Source organism: Zosterops lateralis, assembly GCF_965231275.1.
Source record: "Zosterops lateralis genome assembly, chromosome: 5".
NCBI lineage: Eukaryota > Metazoa > Chordata > Aves > Passeriformes > Zosteropidae > Zosterops > Zosterops lateralis.
In genome coordinates this window covers 66,931,386-66,951,389 of record NC_139766.1, presented here as the reverse complement: position 1 = coordinate 66,951,389, position 20,004 = coordinate 66,931,386, and positions in this window count along the sequence as shown.

Below are 20,004 nucleotides of genomic sequence, written 5' to 3'. Positions count from 1 at the left end.
ATAGAGAAGAAGCAGTCCTTGATGTCAATCACTGCACAAGGCTGGTCTGTGGGAATAAAGGAGTTACCTAGCAGTCTTGTTTGCACGGGGCCCATCGGTTGAATCTTCTTTTTGACGGCCCGTAGGTCATGCAGAAGTCGAAAGCCTTCTCCGCTGCGCTTAGGGATCACAAAAACAGGTGTGTTCCAGGGTGAAACAGAAGGTTCAATGTGGTTCTTTTCTAATTCTCTCTGGACCAATTGTAAAAGTGCAGACATTCGAGGCTCGGGTATGGGCCACTGCTCGACATACACCGGATCAGAAGATTTCCAAGTTAATTTAATTGGGAGTGATGGGTACGCCGCAGTGGCCCTGAGGGTAAATTTGTCACCCTTATTCCCAACAATGCTTGAGCATCTCTGCCTAACAGTGGTGGAGTGTTAGATAGGACGTAGGCACGGACACAAACGGATTTTTCTGGTCCATCTTTTGTGAACAAGGTTATAGAAATCAAGTCTTTGCTCTTTTGGGCACGTTGAACTCCTCCAACACCTACCACAGTTGCAGCGTCTTCCAGTGGCCAGCTTGGAGGCCAATGCGTGTCCGGAAAGACTGTGACGTCCGACCCCGTGTCCATGGTGAAGAGAAGTGCGACGTAGCAGTCGTCAGGTCGGCGTGCTCGTTGGCAGACTCCCCAAGCGGTAGGGGGCCCTTGCGCGTCGCAGTTTATAGCTAGGGCCACCCGGGGGATACCATCGGGTTGGAGGCTGCCTGCAATGTATGTTGGGTTTGTGTGTTGCTCTGTGCTGTTGTGTATGTGGTTGGCGCTTGTGGCAACCACATACAGGCGCTTGTGGCGTCTGGGCTGCACCATCTGGCATGGTCTGGGCTATGAAGTTTGTCAGTTCTCTGGGGGGCAGTGGATTCGGGAGGTGTTCCACCCCAGCAGGAGTGAAATAATTGGGCCGCTGACTGTCCCAACAGGGAGGGAGATGCATGCGGCCCGACCGTTCCCTCCCTCGCCCATTTCCCTGCTTCTTGCCATGGCTGCAGCATTGGGCAATGTGACCCTTCTTTCCACAGATCCAACAAGGCCCCCTTGGCCTTGACAGAGGGAGATTTGATGCGGGCTGACTGTGGACATTACGACTCTGAAGGGCCATTACCTCGGCCACTGCTGCCCCAACTGCGGCTGGAATTGGTGCCATCCCAGCGCCAATTGCAGCTTGGACTGGGGCTAAATTTTCTTCCTTGACCATGTGTTTTATCATGGTCGCAAGGCTTGTGCCTGGTGGCACTGTCCGCAGTAATTCTTTTGTTGCCTGGTTACACTGCTGCCGCAAGCATCCCTCTAGCACTGGCCCTTTTGCCTCCGACGGGAGGTCTGAGGCATCTATGGCTGCCTGAAGGTGATCTACAAAGGTAGTGAACCGCTCACTCTCTGCCTGCCTGATGGTGGTCCATGGTGAGGGTTTTGCGACCACCCTGCAAGCTGTTCGAATGGCTTCTCTTGCTGCACGAGTTGTGGCTGCGACCTCTGATGCTCGCAGTCCCTGTGCTTGCGCTTGTGGACTGACCATTTGAGGGTCTTGACCCATTAACCGTTGCAGACTCGAATTGCGCAGTGGGTGTTGGTCACCAGATGCTTTGGCAAGCATTTTCTCTAAATTGTCTTCCCATTCCTGCTTAAACACTATCATGCCAGCTCCGTCAAAAATCATGCGACATGTCTGTTTGATATCAAAAGGAAGCATGTCATCATTGCCAAAAAGCCCATCTATCAAGGTGGAGACCATTGCAGAGTTTTCCTTTTTCTGCTATTGCTTTGGCTATTGCATGCACTTCTTTGGGGTTAACTGGTGAATATGTTGGCAGATTGTTATCAAGTTTTCTCACTGGAAATATTCGCGCTGCAGCCTCCGGCAGGTCTGCAAGCGCTGTTTGCACCTTTCCCCAGTCTGTCAGGGGCATGGACTTAGTCTTTTTTCTATGTGCATGCCTCATGGGCCAGTCTGTTTGTTTAAAGAAAACTGCCGGTGTGACCTCTGCGTGTGTACTAGAATCTGAATCATCACTAGACTCTTCACTGGTGTGGCTGTGTCCCTTATATTCAAATCCCTGTCCCTTGTATTCACGTGCCTGTTCCTTGCACTCACGTCCTCGTTCTCTGCACTCACGTCCCTGTTCCCTGCATTCATATCCTCGTTCCCTGCATTCACGTCCTTTGCACCACCCCTCTCGGACCGGCTTTGAGACCTGCTCGACCTCCTCCTCCTCCGAGTGAGAGGAAGTGGACTGGTCAGAGACTTCCGGTCTCCTGTGCTTTTTGCTCTGACTCCGCCCTCTGGGTTTCTGGTGGGCGGGTGTGCCACTCCTCCTGCTCTGCCTCCTTTCCAGAGGCATTTCTGCCTTAAAAGGAATGGCTGGGGAACCCGTTCTCCGATTGGGCTCCGACTTCTCCTCCCCTCCGCAGACCCTCCCCCTTTGTAGTCACAACCGCGCGTGTCTGTGGCGCAAAATTTCACGGAGCTCCGCCCTTCTTCTTCAGCCTCAGCGCCATGTTGTGGCACGTATGGAGGTGGCCTTAAGTCTATTTGCCTTAAATTTGCATCCACAACGTTCTCCCCGGGGCTCGGGGGGCTCTCTGATAGGTTAGAATCTACTGCGGACTGGGACTTTAGGACCGGAGATGTGGATCACGATCACGTGTTAGTTTCAAGCACCTGCCCGCTCTCCGCGCCAGGACTCCTGAGCACAGACCGCGAAAGGTTATCAGTTTCAAGCCCCCGTTCTTTCTCAGCGCGATCATTTTCAAACACAGTCTGTGTGGCTGCTCCGATGCCCAGCCTGGGAGTTAACCTCAGACATTTTTGAGCCGCAGCCCACGTCTCCTGCTCCTCCAGCGCTTTCTGCAGCACTTTCATCACTTTGCCCCAGCTTTTAAGATTTTTGCTGGTAGCAGAGACTATAACGTCTCTCGCAAGTGCATTAGTACACCTCTCCCAGCATTCTGAATGCCAAATATCAACGGGGCGATCAATCGCTCCCAGAGTTAAAAGCCGCTTAACCGCAGCATCAAAATCTTTTGCTTTACACTTAATTCCCCACTGTTCATAAATTTCTGAAATTACCTTGCTAAGCATTTCCATGCCAGCGGTACTGAGGAGCGTCCCCCTCCACCAGGGTTGTCCGTAGCGCCCTGGTCGCCTCCCGTTACCAGCGTGTCACCCATCGCCCAGAGCGCACACGCCCCGCATGTTGGGGGGGCGCGTTCCCGGGTTTCGGCACCACTTGTTGCCTCTGGTGTGAGGCTGGCGACCTGGTAAATCGGGGGCCACGGCGAACTTACAAACTGGCCGGACAAACCACACGTGACACCAATATGATGAACGGTGGAATGCGATTTATTTCCCACGGGCACCTGCTTAAGTAACCTCGGTGCGCCCACGTGACTCTCGGAAGGGGATAGACAGCAGGGTTACGGGGCAGCAGCATGGAAAGGAGGAGGACCCTATTCTCCTCGTACATCGCGTGATCTTCCGTGCGATTTTGCTAACTACAGGACATGCTCGAGGGTTTATATCACACAAGCCAAGACACTTGCCTCGACACACAGCATTAAAACTGGACTAATACCAGCCAAGATGAATCTCCAGCCTAAGAGGCTGTTCTGAGAATGGTCTAAACAAGAAAACAGGAATTCTTTGCAGAGGAAAAGCCAGGGAAATGATTCAGTGCTTCTGATAATATGAAGCAGAAAGTCACACCAGAGAGCCTCTCATATAAAAATATGTATTGTTTCAATACAGAAGATAAAATAATTTCTTGGCCCCCTTTCTCTGCTGTTTCTTTTAGTAGATGAAGAATGAAATATCAGCAGTATTATTCAGTTATAGTCCTGTCAAAGTTCAATGTATCAGAGAAAATCTCAAATAGCACTGAGAATGATATTGTTGTCAGTTGGAGAGTGTTTTATTGTGGTACCTTGCTATGATAGTTTTATAAATATAGTCCAAGAACAAGTGGAAAAAGCAACAGATTCCTTGCAATGTGTGGAAGGATTAGGGGAAGAATAATACATCTATTTTCATTTTTCCCAGTGGTGAACGTTCCAACATTAAACGCAATGGGAAATTATTTTAGAAGAGTATTTTTCATTAACATAAAATTTTCCCTTCTGCGCAACTATCTCTGGGGTTGCCCTTAAATTTATCACTAAAAAAATCATAATTCTCAAAGTAGCCTTAGGTGGTGAGGATGCAAACCAGCAATAATAGCACCCAGGTGGGGACCCAACTAACAAGAATTCCTTCATGACTCCATCACACTGATCTAGGCTGCCAATCATGCAGATTCCAAAATTGTTGCAGTTTGCGTTTTAGGACAAGTATTTGGAGGCAAAACAAACTGGATGAAGTTTCACACTGTACCTTATGGCTGCAATAGACAGGCAGCTCCAACAGGTCTAACTCATGAACAGGATGGGCAGGTCTAACTAACACTTTCATCAGTCATTCCAAACTGTCAATATTTGTTAGTCAGTACATTTCAAAACCTCTCTCCTGGAAAAAATTATGGACCCATACATCCTGGTCCATACTCCAAATCTACAAAAATTACATTTGTATGCCTTTGGTCCTCTTACCACTCAGCCAGCAAAACAGGGATGCCAGGGAACTGCCCCAGGGAGGTGAGAGACAATTCTGATCACACCAAGCCATTGCTGAACTGTCCCTGAGGCTCAGCTGGGGAGCAAGAGTTCTGAGTGTGGATCCAGCTGGCATAAGACAATTGCACGCCGTAGTTGTTTCACTGTTCCTTAGATATTTTTGGTAAAACAAGCATTGTTAAGATACCACTTCAATCCAAACTTGTTCAGGTGGTCAACCAAAAATGGTAGTGTTACAGAATCATAAGAAGTTGTTCCATTGGTAGCCCTTTGCACCTTCTTTCATTAATGACTGAAGAACACAGGGGAATTACTGAACATAATTAGTTTGGGAAGTCTCAACATAGCTAATGACTCACATTTAATAGTATTTCACTATTTCAAATAGAATTCCACCACAAAGAAGCAGGGTATCACCCCTGAGTTCACATGAAGGTCAACTTGCAAAGCACCACAGTACAGTAAGTGCTGCTAGATATAACAAAATAAAGAAAATGACTGCAGCTAAACTGAGATTATCAAACCTGAGAAAGCTGCTGGAATCAATGATATCCAACTGAAAGCTTACCACGGTGGTCTGATCCAGAGGACATTTATTACTGTATAAGGAGCACAAGCCCAAGAGACTAGACAAAACTCAATAAATACATTTTTCATTTATGAGCACAGTGATAACCTGGACAGTCAACTAAGATCCTTTAACAACAACAACAAAAATCACTCATTTCTCTGGCCTTTTGTTAAATCTTTTTGATGCTTCACAGAGGTTTAGGAGAAGCTGTGGTCAGGGATCAGGAGCTCAGATGCAACTGCCTGCAGGTGATAGTCATATAAAAGATAAAAGGGCTATAATACCATATGCCATCCAAGCAATCAAAAAGAACACTGGTAGAGAAGAAAAGTAAGGAAAAAAAGCCTGAGGTACACAATACAAGGTGTATATTTCCTTTAAAAAGAGATACAGAATAAATCCAACTTCTTTACCATTAGAAATTACTCTTCCTTTTAAATAACACACAAAATTTTGACAATTAATGTAACATCTAGAGGTTAAAATAAAAACAACAACAACTTCTAGGTTGTCTTCTCCAGAAAATAAAAATGGGAGTATTTGCAACTACAACTTTTAGTAGAATCTGCCTAAAATATCATATCCTAAATAAATGCTATTGTCATGAAACACTGTGGGGTTCTTTCCACTCCTGAAATCAAGCCAAGTATTTAAGCATATAATACAGTCTTGTCATAGACATTCTAAAAACCCTAATTCTTTGCATTAGGCCTTTCTTAATGAAATGCTGCAAAGATTCTCAGCTTAATCTTCTGATTATTTGGTTATGAGCAGAGTTCATTGTGGTTTACATATCAATGCTAGTTTAAATCAAAATTCTGTCAGATTCTCAGCATAATCCTTAATTATTGAATGAAAAAAACTAAAGGTTAACCAGGACTGTTGCAAGGAGCTGATATTTTGTCATGTACTGCTCAGTGATTGTTCCAACTCTTCTAATGCATCTGCAGGATAACATATTTTGGTAAACCCATGACAATAAATCGTTTGAGGACTCATGGCAGCATTTCTATATAATATCAGACTAGGTTTGCACAGACTTTATCCCTCCTTCTTCCCACCTCAGATTGGGAACCCGCATTGGAAGACAAGTCACTCCAAGCCCCTTCTTGTGACAACTTGTATTTCAACGCCTTTTAGAAACTTCTGCATCTTTCCAATTAATGGACTTCAAGCTATTACATCCTAGGTCAATGGTCTGGCTAAAATCAGATGGAATGAAACAGGCCAAAGCGCTGATATCAAAAAAAAACCTCTTCTATTTATTTGAAAAGTAGCCTAATGTTACAATTCTTTCTCTTTCTCATCCTCCTTCTTAATTGAGATGAAAATTCTTCTCTAGTTAGCAGAATTAATTATTGGGATAATTTCTTTAGTGGTTTAAAACTATATCTTTTAGGCAGGAATATATCATCAGTAATCTTATCACCTTGAATTTCTGGGAAATTCAGTTCATTGGGGAAAATGCCCTGTTTGAATTTTGAGCACTTCACAGGATTTGGAGTGAATTTGAAGATCTAAACCAAGATACAAATAGCAATGAATTTCTGTGAATTTCTTATTTCATTATAAGAAATTCAATGCCCTGCTACAGTACTTTGTGTGTATTCTGAATAAAGAAATCTTCCTAGACTGAAATAAGGAACAAACCTAAAATCAAAGTGCCTAGACACTGAAATGTGTTTCCTAACATAATAAGGAATATTAAGCATATATATATATGACTTGGTGACAGTGGAAGACTTTAAGAACATTGCTTTTTGAATGTCTCTTTATTGCTCTGAGGGAAGCTAGGAATATTTTTACAGGTCAAATAATATTATGCACCCACTTTTGTGCTTACAAAATGGGTGTCAAATTGAAAGACTGTATTTTTTCTGATTTAGCCATTAATTTCTTTATTAAACAAAAACTGAGGAGGCCTCACACTTCTATAGCTACATTTCACTAGAAAACAATTTTCTAGATGATGGGATTCCTTCCTATTGCCAGTTTTAAAGTAATATAAAGGTATAATAAATGAATTAAAGTAAATGAAAGGCATATAACATCAAATAATACTTCAAACAGAAGTTTGCTGATGTCTGCCATGGAAATGCCAATCAAAGGTAAATGCAAGGAGAAAATGTCTAGCTGATGAAGAACAGGTAGAGTCACTTCATCAGCTTGTGTCATTCCAGTCAAAAGGGAATTCTAAAAAATCCTGCTGCTCCAGACAATTGTTCCATAGGTTAGCAGGCTAAGTCCCCAGAAAAGCAGTCATCTCAACACAATGTGGGAATCTCTGAACCAAATCATGTCAGTGCTATTAATTCTTTGGGAAAAAACAAAACAAAACAAAACAAAACAACTTATTTTGTCTGCAAAATAAAGAATCACGTCTGTGGTATTAATTCTTTAGGGGAAAAAAAAGGTTACTTTGTCTGCAAAGTGAAGTATTGAGCCATGCTGAAATGTTGCATCAAACACAAGTGATTTCTGTCAAGTTAGACACTGCAGGAGACATTTCTAAAGCCTCATAAGGACCACAGATAACCCTTTCCCATTACTGGGCTTTAAGGTATCCAGACTCCACGTTAGCTTTGAAAATTTCAGAGTTGATGAGGGGTATTTGTTCAAATTCCTGTTTCATTTTTGGAGGGTCTCTTCTGCTACAATTGAGTAAAAACAGATTTTGTGTTCTCTTCAGCAGGATTAGTTTCCTTCATGAGAGAGGACTAACCAGGATTCATGTCTTCCTATTGTTCTCCGCTCAAACTTTATCAAAAAGTGTAACCCCAGAGTACTGACACCTGATGTATCCAAAACAGAGAGACAGACTCTGCTGCTCTGACCTCACCACATCCTGCTGAGAAACCACCAGGTTAATCCAGGCTAAGTGAGACTCTGGTGTTTAGAGCAGGTCTGGTTTACAGCAGAATATTCATCTCCAAAAGGGATGGGAAGAAGTGTCCAGAAGCGTTATTTATAAATGAAGATAAGCGCCGGCTGACTTTCCTGCCTTATGCTTATATCATCTAATTACTTTGGCACAGCTTTGCACTCTTTCATGTTCCAAGTCTGGTTTGTGCTTGAGCAATTCACATCATTCTCTTTCCTATCTCTTAAATTTTCTTTCCCCTCCCTTTGGATACACCATTAACAGTCCTAAGTAAACTGATCTTCGGGGGTTTATATGCTCAGAGTTACATAATTTCTGCTCCCAGTTTCCAAACAATTTCTTTTTGGCTGCAAGGCTTTATGCTATGACTGGCACTCATTTAATGGGATCTCCCAGAACCCCAAATTAATCTCAAAGCACCCCAAAACCACTGAGAGCTATGGATCTCAGTGCCTAAATTCCATAATTTGGACAAGAGGGCCATCTAGAACCATTAAATTCTTTAAACCACAATGAAAGCCAAGTGAAGCAAGACCTAAGATACCAGACTTATCTGGCATGTCTAAGTCTCTTTTACAGGACATTAAGTTAAATGTTCAAACATCAACGTGGTGCTGTTAAAAAGGCTTTATATGTGACACAACCCTCTCGGCCTCTGCATCTGCAAATCTGAAGCCAAACAGGATTTCTAAATGCCTCTTTTCTTTGATCTTCCTAACATGAGCAAACAATTCTTTCAACTTCACTACCTACATATCTTGCTTTTTTTCAGTTAGCTCTGAGTTTTAGTGAGTTGGTAAAGTTTCATCGGTGTACCTTGTGTAAAGGACATTTCCTTATCTCAAATTGAGGTAATGGAATATAATTCCTCACGCAAATTGTCTAATTATAGAGTATTAAAAAATGACAAATCACTCTCTTCAAGAATTAAAACATCAGCAGGTAGCTGGCAGAATAAATTATGTTTAATTACAAATATTTGCAACTCATTGTCAATAGCATGATTTAGGAAATAGATTAAAAATGTAAAGTAAATCTTTTTTGCATCCATTTTTAAACAAGTTTTTACTTCTTCTGTACACAAATACATATCTCGCCCTAGCACTAGTTTGCAGAAACTAGACCAGTACCAGGGGAATCTTTGATCTGCACAATTATCAATTACATAATTAAATTCAGAAGAGTGGAGATGCTTTGAAGATTTATTAGTAACTTAATTTATTCTCAGTTATTAATTTTCATTTCCTAAGATTTTAAAAAATGAAACAACAAAGTGTGCATGTTGGCTCTGTCATGGTCTTTGAACTAACAAAGCTCCTATGAGTTCCAAGAAATATATTTTGGGTTATTTAATAATATAGTACATGGGTTCCTAGGAACATAAGCAGAGTCTGTGAGGGGTGGATTTGTGATTTGTTGTAAACATTTATGTCTATATTTTATGAAAAAAGGGAAGTTCTTGATGATTTTAATTATCTTTTCTTTTCAAATTTGCTCTAAAGATGCTTCTTATCTGAAGTAAGAACAGAGTGGATACTATCCAGTCCAGTCTCCTTCTTCACTACAGTCTTTTGCATTGAGGGGAATTAAATATAAAATACCAAGCAACTCAGACCATCGTATGATAACACACAGTAGCCTACTGTTTAAAACAAAATCACGGCACCTCAACCTTTCTTACATGGAATAAAGATTTTTAAACTTAGGCAGTTTTTTTGTATTTGCCAAAGATGCTACATAGTGACGTTGTGCTCTCACAGGCAAAGGTAAATCTTGTGCCACAAAATTTTCCTCTAGCTAGGAAAAATGATTACTCTTGAATTACTCCTTTTGCAGCTGAGTAATATTATTAACCAAGTGGTTACTTGGAAACTTAGAGATCTGAGGAAATCTCTGGACTGGAATCACCAGAAGAAGGAATGTACAGGTGGTAAAAATAAATCTTGTTTACTGAAATAGCTACAAGCCAAAACAAATCACTCAGACACATAAAAAGACTCTTTGGATATGAATGTTATCAAGACCCACCAGTTTTGAGGGTAGAGTGTTTTTAAGAGAAGAGAGTGTGCAAATCAAAACAGTGGAGATGAATGTTGCACCTGTGCACTATAAACTCTAGAAGGAGGCAAAAAAATCGGTTTGGAAATCATGTTCTGGATTTTAGAAGAAACCAACTTATTTGAGGAAGTTTGAGAAGAAAAAGAAAGAAGTGTTCCAGAGCATTTCATCAGCAAGGCTCCAGCCTGATACCAGCAGACTGCTTTTTATCATTTAAATATCATAGAAAATTGCCAGAAACAGAGCTAAGCATCATACCAGCCACATAAATCTACCTCCTTAAGGAAGGATTTAAAGAGTTTTGTCATTCAAGGTCATGTAAAGTATTCTGCTCCTTCACCTCACATACTCAAACAGGGAGAAGGCTTTTGTAACTATAACATACAATGAAAATTTAAAAAAAAAATGGCAACAGAAGTTCAGAGGATGAACAGTCTGCCTCCCAGCCCACAGAGATTCACAATATACATGTAATTTTGATTTATGTGTAAAGGGTGAGTAATTGAAGATTAAATCTCAGAAGTTACTCTATACAGCCACATACATCTGCAGTGATTTCTTCTAGGAATCAGGCTTTCCAGCACCACCTCGTACACATGATATTTTTAGTATTTCCTGGATTCAGTTAGGAGAGAAATCACAAAAACATAGCTTTTTAAAATGTATTTTCCCATGTATTTCTCTTGCCATGGTACCTTAGAAGTAAACCATAGCAGAGGAACAGAGCACAGCAGTATAATAAACATCTGGACCATAAACAAGGGTGAGTTACTTCTTCCATTTCAGTGAGTACTTATGTAAATGTAACTTTAATCAGATGTGATCAACATGCTTCTCTTTAAAAATCTAAATGCAAAAACCCAGCCCAGTGAACTGTTATTGCAAATGGGAAGCAGTATCAGCTCTGTCAGAAGCTCTTTCTAATGCCATGGAGCTGAGTGAAGACAGAGTTACCACTTCTACTTAAAGCTTTTTGATACAAATAACAAAATAGCACAATCTCTGGCATTGGCTTGCATTTTGCCAAGTTAATTAAATGGTTTTTTAACCAAAATATGGATCACTTATTGTTCAGAGGGGTCAGACACTATGGCAAGAAAGCAACATCCTGAGCTACCCTTCTATGCCCTAATTTGTTTCAACAAAGCCTACAGTATCCTCCTTTTTATTTTGTAATTAACAGTCTGAAAGGGTGTGCAGGCTGCTGTGTCCTGCCTTTGGAGGAAGCTGGGGAAGACTCTGGCAGCAGCAGCCACTTCCTCATTCCATGGCTTAGCTTTTTTTCCGTGGCTGGCCACTGTTTTGGCCACCTCTGCAGCCTGGGCAAAGGGAAGACCTTTTTCTCGCATTCACATCCTACATGGTGTATTTCCTACACTGCTGCTGGGCAGTAGCAGAGCCAGAGACTTCTCAACAAAGGAATTTTCATGACAAATGAAATTTCACTGCTTTAAAGGTAAATAAAATAGTTTTAATATTGTCAAGCATTTGCTTGAAAACTCAATTTTCACACTAGTTTTTCCATTTCAGAACATAGCCTGATCATTTAAAAAAATGCAGGAAACGTACCTCAGATTTGAACACAGTTACTTGGAATTACTTCCCAAAGATTCAGAATGCAAGGCAGCCTTTCCAGTGACTTGTGCCATTCTGATAACTCAGAATAGTCAGGAGCTGAATTCATGGCTGCTCTACATACCCAAAGGGGCAGAAAAATGAATGGGTTGTAGCAGGGAATTCATCCTTTCTTAAGTACTCTTCTCATGTCTATATAGTAAATAACTAACTCACAAAAAAAAAAAAAAAAAAAAAAAAAAAAAAAAAAATCTAAACTTTTACTGAAGAATTAAGGTAGCCTTACATAAAAGTTGCAATGTTGCTTCACTACCCATCCACTTACACAGGAGCTCAGCAGAGAGGGAAGAGCTCTGAGACCCAGGAGAGAAAATGGGAATGGGAGTAACAGTTTCCTGAGGACCTCTAGGCCAGCACACCATTAAATGTACCGTCTAACATTGTTCTATCCTTCCACTCTTGCAGCTACCACATGTGATGGACAAAATCCAAGTTAAACACTCTCACCAAAGCATACTCCAAGACAGACGAGCGGGCCTCGCCAAAACAATGCAGTTCTATTCTCTATTTATTTTTGTAGTTCAAAGACCTGGCAGTAGCCCATTTGATGCCTGCCATAAGGACCAGAGTGCCCCTGATTACTGCCATGAGATTTCCAAGCCCACAGAGGCTTGTATTCCAGCCTATGCCAGTCACTAAAATGGACTATGTACAAACAGCAGTGGGATTCTCTGAAAGAAAGAAGAAAGCCAGCTCCCATTTCCACTTTGAACCCACCCATGATAGGCTGCCAGCTTGAGGACCTTGCTTTAATCACAGCAACCACATGAAAGGGTTTATTCTGTTTATCTTGGTTCATTTAGGAAACCAATGATAAGTCTGCCATGAAAAAAAATTCCATCTTCTCCTGGAAGCTGGCAGACTTGTCCCAAGATACAGTCTTTGATTTAATTTTAAGTGTGGTTATTTAGAGTCATATCACTGAGTGCATGAGTTTTCTCATTCTGCCAGAAGACTTCTTTCCCCTTATAAGCAAGCTGTGATGGGTTCAAAATGCTTCCCAAGAAGAGTGGCATTGCTGGAGGGGGGGGCGGGGGGATGTGGTGGGCAAAAGACAGCAGATCCTCCCAAAACCGCGTCTGCAGTGTTCAGGCTGCATCCTTGATGCACACAGCCAGCCAGGAGGAAAGAGGTGCTGGAAGAGCTGTGGCCTACACATGGGAAGTGATGAGATGTGCAATGACTCCAACCTGTCCCTCTTGCACTAAATTCTGTTTGAAGAAAATAGGACAAATGGAGTCTTAAATGAAGATATGAGACTGAGCCCAATCACTGAACATGAAGATGAAGTAAAAGACAACAGACACTGAGGCTCATGGAAGATAAAGTAATATAGCCCTCTTCTGCACAGTCTAGATGTGTGTTTTCTGGCTGTGGAGTATTAAGGATAACCAGACAGGTTCTCTTGTCCCTGTAAACCAGACCACTGTATGTATAACATGGTTTAACCTTGCTATGGGCTGCTGGCTGACCCCAGTGATGTGGGTGCTGTAGCCAGACACTCTTCCATTGGTTTTTCTGGGCTCACCAGGTACCTCATAGGGCTGAAGGGTCACTGGACATGGTTCTCTCATTGGACAAAGCAGCCTTCTGTAACCAACTGAAAGACATTTATGGACATCCTGAATTCCTAGAAGCTACATGAAGCCTCAGCACCTGGCAAAGACATAAATGAGAAATGACAGGAAAACTCTTCTCATGTATGCTGAAAGGCATATATTTTTCAGATTCTGAGGCATCATTATCTTCAGTTGAGACAATTTTTCCTCTTATGAAGTAGGTTCTATTACTGCATTTACTTCTGGCTTCTCAGCCCTTGGCACCTATAATTCAATTTCCCCATTTAAAAAATTGCTGAGGTCTCTACTCTGATATCTCAGCAAACACAATATTTCATTCCTAAGTGTACTCTGTTAAGTCTGGATTTGTTCGTGTTCACAAGCAGTGGATTTGAAATACAGCCTTGCAGAATAATCAGTAATAAACATGCAAACGTGACAGGCAATAATTTCATAGTTTTCATGTGAGATAACATATGGTATTTTGCAAAACTTTGCTGTATTGTGTGATAGTGCCAATTTACCTCTCACAGTAAGATAGAGTTATTCGCATTGCGAGATATTAGGAGATGCTACTATAAATCTTGCAGTATCTTGCAAATGGTGCAATTACTCTTTGCAAGTGCCCAGATGGGGATTATATCTCATTGTATCAAGTGCTATGCAAAAAACATGTCTGGCTGTAATTAATGGGGTAGGAGACTTCAAGAAGAACAGATCTGCTGATGAAAAAACCACAAACATTCAGCGTTTTGGTTTGAATAACAGCTCCAGTGAGTGGATGTTTATGTTAACCTCGTCCAAAGTACGTAATCACCCTGAGAATGAGGAACCGGACTGAATCTCAGAGTGACCTCCCTTGTAAAGCTTTCCACTGAATCCTTTATCTGTGTGCCTATGCCTTAGAAGCATGTCCAAGATTTTTCCTCTCTGATGCTACAGTAGCATTTGGATTTCTGTTCTGTTTTTTTAGAAACAGAAATAACAGACCCCTGAAGAAATAAAAAAACATAAAACATAAAAACAAAACTAAAACCAGTTTTATATACTGTTAAGGTTAGAAAAAGGCCCATTTTGTTGGAAGCTAAAATGAGTTCCTATTTCATGTGGGAACTGATAGATCGTGGTTTTGTCACATAGGTGTAACAAGGCGTTGCCAAATTCCCAATTACAAGCCTCAGCCAAATGTCCCAGCACAAAACATTCCCATTCCTCCTGCCTGGAACCTAAAAATGTGTCTCTGAATTCTCAGCCCCCTTCATGTCACATTTGTAAACAGAAAATATCCCTGAAATGCTTGTGGCAAATCCACACACTTTGCAGGATTTCAGTTTCATTTGTTCCAAAAACACATTTCCCCAAAGGAACATCTTTGGACAATCTCACATGCAGGTCAGAGACAGTCAGCTCAGGGTTTTCCCTAAAGTCTTCTGTAACATTATTAGCTGGGCAGGCTCCACCGAGTCTGTATTCAGATATGCTTCTATTAAAACTTACTTTTAATATTAGACATGAACAGATCTTCATACTTTTACACATATTTTCCCTGAGAGCCAACATGGTTAAAGAAAACTACATCTGAATAAAGCTATTATGAATAAATTTTTTCTCATTGTCTAATAAATATTCTGATTAAGCACACCAAGTGATCCATCTCTAAAATATTTTTGAAAACTTTGAGATGTGAGTTTTCAGTTTTCTCCAAATATTAAATATTACATCTATTCCAAAGGAAGCATGGGACAAGTCAGATCAGATTTTTAAGGTGAAAAGCAAAAACAGCATGAAATTTTTCGTTCAAGAAAAATGACCTTTCTGAAATTTACAGTTCTGCAAAGGAAAACTGAAAATTATTCCTTTTCCTTGCTATTGCAAAAGGAGTCAAAAAGAGGGCATGGATGAATTTCACTTACCTACCTTTAATTTCCCCTTAGCCATTTGTCAGTCAGAACCAATGTCAGGGTTGCACAATTATTAACTGAACTTCTTTTACAGAATCCTTGCAACTCTTATTACTGTGCAAGCCATGAAACACAGAAGTTCACATTCATTTTTAGCTCAGTCTGCAGAACAAATAAAAAGGAAAACCAGTTCTCCTGCTTGTCTCTCCCTCCATCTCCCAAAACCTGCCTTGAAAATGTTCAGTGACCCCAACCCTGCCAAACCACAATAAATGGATACTGCTTTTTAAACAGACTGTCATAAACACATGATGAACAAGGGGAGCTGCAATGGCTATTTTTAGATGGATGGCACCAGTTTCAGAGCAAACTGATTTATTTTTTTTTTTAAGGGAGGCTTTCAGATCACCCTATCTTGTATGGAGTTACATCAATTTCTCTCGGCTTCCTCTACAACAAAAACAAACAAACAAAAAAACCCCAGTAAGTGATGTCCAGCATTATCCCTGGATCGAGAGGAATTGTGCTGCTGGGTCCACAGACCAGCAACTTTCACTTAAGAAGAACTTAGCTGACAGTGGGAAATTCCAACCCACACATTTGTTCTCCTGGCTTTCTAACTCACTCTTCAGACTTCTTCCAGTTTCTTCCAACCAGTTCGTGCAGAATCAACTCTTTCAGCCCTTGGGATGTGAACCTCAGGTTTTCTTCTTGCTGGAATTCCTTCTTCCTTAGGTCCCACTGGCTGTAATTTTGTGCTTGTTATATCCGTTTAACACAGTGCTCTGACTAGAGAACTGGTATGCCTGCAGTAATTGGCAATGAAAGTTGCCCTTGAAGGACCACTGCTGTTTTATGTTTGGAAATACCAACCCTGACAAGACATGCCAACACTTAATTTGTACTTGAACCATTTGGTAGGTGAATTGACTTTGATCACCGTAACAGTTAAAAAGACCCCCCCAAAAAAACCCTAACAAAAATAGCATACAATGGGAACAAATATGCTGGAATATCTCTGCATTCTTCAACTCTCTTGGTCTCTTTTTCTGATCTGTGCAACTCTGAACAACAAAAGAGGCTTTTTTATATGTAGCCTGTTCAGGAAAATGAATCTCACTGCAGCTGGGAGAATATGATGGTGTGTACTTACCACAAAATACACAATACTGAAAGGCTGCTTGGAATTTTTTATGGGTAGGGAGTTAATAAGGGCGAGCTCTGCCTACGGATTAACTAAGAAAGTGTTACCTGGATGTAATGATATGCTCTTGCTTTCAGTAAAACAGGATAATGCAAACCAGAATAAAACTCTGGCTGTGTATCCACAAAATATAATTTTTTTTTTCCACAAGAAATTAGAATAGTTTAATGTGTTGATTTTTACATCCTACTATAGTCCTTCAATAAAATCAGCCCAGAGTTTGGAGTGTTCCGTTATTGTATTTTAAATGCATTATTGTCAAGATTGCAAACTTGACCATTGCTCCTTCTCTTCTGCTCCTAATGATATTGCAACAGAAAAGAATGAACCAAATTGTGCTTTTTAACCTCCTCACATGATTTCCATCCTAATAAAGTCATGGGCTTATGTGTTCTGCTAATTCTTCTAACAAAGCCAGAAGAATTTATTTCTAGCGGTTAACTGAGGGTTGTAATCCAACAAAATCCAACATCACATATAAATATATACTGAATTTTAAGCACTCGAGTTGGTGCCTTGTCACCAACTGAAATACCATACAGCAGAACTAGTAAGAAATAGTGGTCATAGAATAAAGAATGGTTTGGGTTGGAAAGGGCCTTTAAAGGCCATCTGGTCTAACCTCCTGCCATAAGCAGGGACATCTTCACCTAGATCAAGTGGCTTAGAGCCCTGTCCAACCTGACATTGAATATTTTTAGGGATGGGGCATCTGCTTCCTGCCAGAAAAGAATCCTAAAACCCAGCAAAACCCAAGAACACCTTTCCTCCACAGGAAAAAAAAAAAAAAACAAACAAGTTAAACTTCTAAGAGATTAATCTCAAATCTCTACTCACAGAAATCCCTAAAAATATTTATTTTTTTCATTGAAATGAGAAACAAACAGAAAGTTCTGGCCTTCTGAATGCGTGCCAGGAAAGCTTCTGTCATCTGCCAGAAAGTGAACTTACAGCAGGAGGAAAGGTGGCTTCAATAAGCACAAGAAGGGAGCAATAAAAGCAACAAAATTATTATAAACAGCCTGGTAGGTAGTAATTGCTGCCATAAAACCATTGCTATTAACTTATTTGGTTTTTTATAGCTATTGTGGAAAAAGAAATGGGAAAATGTTGAAGAGATGGTTTTGGGAAGCTTTAATTGTTGGAGAAGCTCAGGATGCTCAAAAGAGCTACCAAGAATGCACCACAAAAAAGATTCAGGAAACATGATAAATGGGACATCTCCACATCTCTGGTTTTTGAGGAAACCTGATAAAGACAATTTTATGCTTGGGGGGCTGGGGAAATGTCAGTGTAATTATTTTCAGAGTTACAAATTTTGAGATATTTCTTGAATAAATAAAACCATCAGTAACTATGGGAGAGTTACATAACTGAACTCGATATTTGTATTAACTCTTTAGACATGTCATTGGTAATGCCTGTTAAACAGTTTGCTGGAAGCATCTTCACTGGAGTAGGACAGAAAGAATATCTTATAATGGAAAAGTAGACATAAATGATCTTTGATCCTACATTACAGAAACTATAAAACTGAAAATCAAATTTATAAATGCAGGTTTTGAAATCTAAACAAGTGCCCAAGGACCTCGAGGTTTCTGCTTGGTGTTACACCTTTTACTTGGCTTAACTGAGATACTGACTTAGAAGGAAAAAACATAGTTTGTTGTTTCAGAAGTCAATTTTAAAGAGCTGCTGTGGTTTGGGCCCAGAGGTGCTGAGAAAAAGAAGGATTAACATTTTCCAAAGGAAGTTCAAGTAATATGTGCAAATAGCATACATTTGTAATGCATTTGGTTGAAAAACAAATTCAAGGTTCAAGGTTTAAAAAAAAAATAAAGGCAAAATACACACTTGACTATCTGATTTGATACAAGTAATCCTTTAATTCTTCTTGTTGCAATGTCACTTTAGAATTCAATGCCACAATACAAGTAGTAGTCATAACAGCCATATCTATCACCAGGAGCTTTTCATGACATAGGAGACTGAGGTGGTCTTGAGTGCTTTGCCAGTGGAAGCAAAGATGGAGATCAGGAAATATAGTGCCTTCAAAGTCTATGTTGAGGACTTTTGGATTTTTCCTATATTTTTGCTCATCAGCAGCTAGACAGGAGAAACTATCCCTAATTAGCTTAACTATGAATTAGTCAAGAAACAAGAGCCAGCCTCATTCAGCAGTGACATTAATATCCAATAACTAGGTCACATTATCCACAATTACTATAGAGACTGTAGAGGTCCTTGTGGAAAACAACTTCCTGAAGTATCACAGGACATGAACAAAATCTGGGATGCATCTAGTTCAATAATGGACCCAGCCAAGAGAAAATTAACCAACACGTGGTCTAGCCACTAATCCCATAGCTCTAAAATTCCTGAAGGATGTTAGGTATCTGTTTCAATCAAACCAGGAGTGAGAAAAAGTCCAGAGTTGTCTCACAGAATGTTTCCAGGGAATTTTGTTCAGAAGTGAAAGACTGAATGCTTTCATCTACTGATCAGTACTTGGTGCAGTAGGTAGGTAGGTAGAAGGACACTGGAGACACTTGGCTCTAATGATTCCTTCAGGTAAGAGTGGATTTGCTGTGTGTGCCTCATGCCCATTTGCTGGGCAAAATAGTTCCTCCAAAATAGTTCCTCAACCTGGTGCAGGGAGTCTTGGCAATCAGCAGAGGAGCTCTCTCTGGCAAGGAACTCTGCACGTGGGCTAAGCAAATTTAAGAAAATCCAGATCACAGAATTCCTTGTTAGCTCAAATGCCTTCCAGCTGTTTCCTGTCAATCACAGTACTTCTGTATGCTGGAAAGTACCATGCTGCTGAGGACACCTGCTAATGCAAAGTATTGTCAGATGATGAACAGCAAGAAACTATCAGAAAGGATATATATTCTTACTTTCTAGGGAAAATGTGACAACACAGCTATGCCTCATCTGTCTAATCTGAACACAAAAGGATATTAAGGTCCTGATCACATTTTTCCAACATGCTCTAATATTCTTCTGCTCTGGGGAGTGTTCTGCTGTGCATGGAGAAGTATAAAGAACACTAACACTGCTTTGTTCCCGTCTGTGGTCATTCAGGGACAAGATGGTGTCATAGTAAAGGACATGGGGAAATGGCTTTAAACTGAGAAGGGGGAGGTTTAGGTTGGATATTAGGAAGAAATTCTTTAATGTGAGGTTGGTGAGGCCCTGGCACAGGTTGCCCAGAGAAGCTTTGGCAGCCCCATCCCTGGGAGTGTTCAAGGCCAGGTTGGATGAAGCTTGGAGAAATCTGGAATAGTGGGAGATCCCATGGCAGGGGCTTGGAACACTGTCTTCATGAAGATGGTCTTCAATGTTCCTTCCAACCCAAAGTATTCTATGATTCTGTGATGAGCACCCAGTCCCACAGTTCAGATATAGCCAAGGAGGACTGTTAGGCCCCCAAAAACTCACTCAGTGAGGCTTTTAAAAGGGTTTATTTTTGTTCATGTACTCTGAGTTAGATGCACAGGACAAATACCAACTAGATAGTCCTTCTAGGTCCAAACAAACAAACAAA